Source organism: Neopsephotus bourkii, unplaced genomic scaffold (assembly GCF_033783945.1).
Source record: "Neopsephotus bourkii isolate Nb327-2 ecotype Australia unplaced genomic scaffold, CSIRO-AGI_Nbou_v1 NB_821, whole genome shotgun sequence".
Classification (NCBI taxonomy): domain Eukaryota; kingdom Metazoa; phylum Chordata; class Aves; order Psittaciformes; family Psittacidae; genus Neopsephotus; species Neopsephotus bourkii.
In genome coordinates, this window is record NW_026901317.1 from 1,607,078 (window position 1) to 1,610,357 (window position 3,280).

Sequence of the window (3,280 nt, forward strand, 5' to 3'; positions counted from 1 at the left end):
AGACCAGTGTTCAAATACAGATCTCTGATACATGTAAGTACACACAAAATTCTTATTTAATGAACAGAAAATATATGTTGTTCATAAAGTTAATAGTAGTAGTAGAAGAATATATTCCTATGGAGATTTGAGCATGAAGTTCTAAGGTTTCCATTTCTCAATTCTAAATTGAGAATGGATATTTTTCTATTCATTTACTGTCCTGGGTTCAGCAGTAGCAGTCATTTTTTTCCCTCTTGGTAGCTGGTGCAATGCTGTGTTTTGACTTTCGGGCTGGGAACTGAGCTGATAACACTGATGTTTTGGTTTGGCCAAGGACTTTGTGAGCCTCGTGCTCTGCCAGGGAGGAGGGGAAGCCGGGAGGAAGCTGAGACAGGACACCTGACCCAAACTGACAAAAGGCGTATTCCATACCACAGCACGTCATGCCCAGGAGGTAACTGGGAGTTACCCGGAGAGATGGGGAGGAGAATCGAAAGAATGCAGCTCCCACGGGTTGAGATAAGAACAGTCCAGCAACCAACGTACAACACAAATCACTACCGCTAGCACCAACGACATCAATGGTAAGAGAAAATAACAAGGCAAAATAATACGATATGACCCGCCAAAAAACGAGTCCAACCCAGCAGACCCCCTGTCCTTCCAGTTAACTGCCAGTTACCTCCCCGGGCATGACATGGTATGGTATGGAATACCTCTTTGGTCAGTTTGGGTCAGGTGTCCTGTCTCTGCTTCCTCCCGGCTTCTCCTTCTCCCTGGAAGAGCATGAGGCTCACAAAGTCCTTGGCCAAACGAAAACATCATTGTTATCAGCTCTGTTCCTAGCCCGAAAGTCAAAACACAGCACTGCACCAGCTACCAAGAAGAAGAAAAATGACTGCTACTGTTAAACCCAAGACATTAACTCAACCTCAAAACATTCAAAATATTGATTTGAAACAATTATAGTTAGATGAGTTACTTATCATTGAGTTTTTGACACCCACTAAGACAGTGCATAAACTCTGAATAGTTTTGATATATTCTGAGATAATTCCTATACATAATCTAACAATTTTACATGCAATGCTGGATAGGAAGACTGGAATAGGAAGTATTCTGTCCACAGAATGCTAAACACTAGAATAATAGATTCAGAACTGTGTTTCTTGACACATAAACTGTAGGCGTGCTATGAATTATGGTAGTCTTTCTCTGCATGCACAATAAATACTATCAGATAAAATCAGGCTACGGCTCAAATTACATTCCAAGGTCCTGGGAGCCAGTCTGTGACCATGAGTACAGGCATAACTGTAACAGTTGTAGGATAGCTGCATGCATTCTTTCCAGTCCTTCTACCCGAAGCCTTAATCACTTGGAAACCCTTCAGATATTTTCACAGAAAAAGACATAAAACCTACCCAGGCTACAGGGAGAACAATCAGGTGCTAAAGGATGTGGGTTTGGAGCAAAGATGAATTATCATAGTGTGCTTCCATTTACACTAAACACACTACTCTGTGGAGAATATAAACAAAGTCTACATAATCACCTCTGCAAGGGGAGCTGAGAGATAAAGAATAGTGATGCAGAGGTTGCATCCTGTGGTTTTTTTTTCCTAGTATGTCTGTCTCAGAAGTTGCATGCTATTAGCTTATGAGACAGGGGAGAGCAATAAAAATTTAAAACATTATACATTGCCACTTTTGATCAGTACCAATCATTACAGCATTACAGAAAGAGAGTACTTGCCAGTGAAGACACCACAGTGACAGGGAGAGTATTCTGTATTTAAACCTCATAAAATGCTGTTCATTTGCGAGATAGGATTTTTTTCTGTGCAAAAGCAGCAATATTGTACTCAGCACAGCTTTCAAGGAGTTCTTGGGCCATCTCTTTTATATGCTTCCCCCTGCCTCCCCTCCCTTTTCTAACTCTGAGTGCATGTACTCTTTGTTTAAATCCACATTGCAGTAGTGCCGAAAGCTGAGACTCACCATGGGAGGCTGATTTTGCCGAAAGCAGCTAAAAGAAGTACTATGTTACACTGCAAAAGATTTCCATGTGGTTGCATGGAAAATAAAGTTTATGCATTAAGACGTCCTTTCATGTAGAAAAAATTGACATGAATTTTGTTTTCTTTTTTTGGTAATTTATTGTTTGTATTCTAATGTTAAAGGCCAATCAAAATCAGAATTTAGTGAAGTTAAATATTTGCTTTGCCCCACTGTGTTAATATCAGTGATTAACAAAATTTATTTAGTTCTCATTATTGCATCACCAGGTATAATTCCTTGTCTGAAAGGAGAGGAGTTAAAGCCCAGAAAGACTAGATGTAACAAGGAACTTAACTGTATGTTATAGGCATCTGGCCTCTCCAGAGTAATACTGAAAGAAATGTTTAGGATCTTCCTATAATCTGTGGGAAGAGCATGTGGTTTTAAGTAAGGATTGCCACATTAGAAACATTTAAACAGGGTATTGTTTAAATATAATTAGTGCTATGAAAAGTCCAATAAGCATGAAAATTGGCCTGAAATGTGATTGTTTTGTAGGTTGTTTATTGCCTGCAGCATGAACTTTGATGCTTTTGTTTTGGAGTTTGCAGCATGCAAACTTCCGTAATAGCTTTACTGTTCAGTTTGCTCTTGTTTATTATATAAATACTAAGGAGAGATAAATCCCCAAATCTTTTGTGATATAGGAGATTAGGCAGTGGGGATTTTTCTGTATTCTGATGTGAAGGCTTAAAGAAAGGTGTTTGAAAGCTTCATTGCTGTGAACTCAGACTTGCTTCATCAAAGTTCCAAAGCATTATACAAAAAATAATCTATTTTATTCTTATTGAAAGTTTGGTCAAGTCATAACAAAAGACATGAATACTTTTCCCCTGTAATTAATCAGGCTCCATCATGGCCTATCTATTTGTAAGTCTGTGAAGAATTTTTTTGAGGAAAAAAAAATTTCCTGGAGAGTTAGAAGAAACAAATCCATATTATTTTACAAGTTGAAGATAAAAATAAAAAACAGTTCCATGTTTCTTCAAAGTTTAAAGTACAACAGATTTTTTTTAAAGGAGAGTTCAGCTTAGAAGGCACCTTTATCATTAAGCTGTATACACTTGTAAAAAAATCTATTAAGTATTCTAACAAAAAACCTATAGAAAGTTTTTCTTGGTGCAGTATACATTTGTACTTATAAACAGGATGATTAGTTTGTGTGGGGAGTAGAAAATGCTCAAGATAGATAGTTATTCGATCCAAAGCACAAGTAATGTCTTTTGTAATTGGTTGAA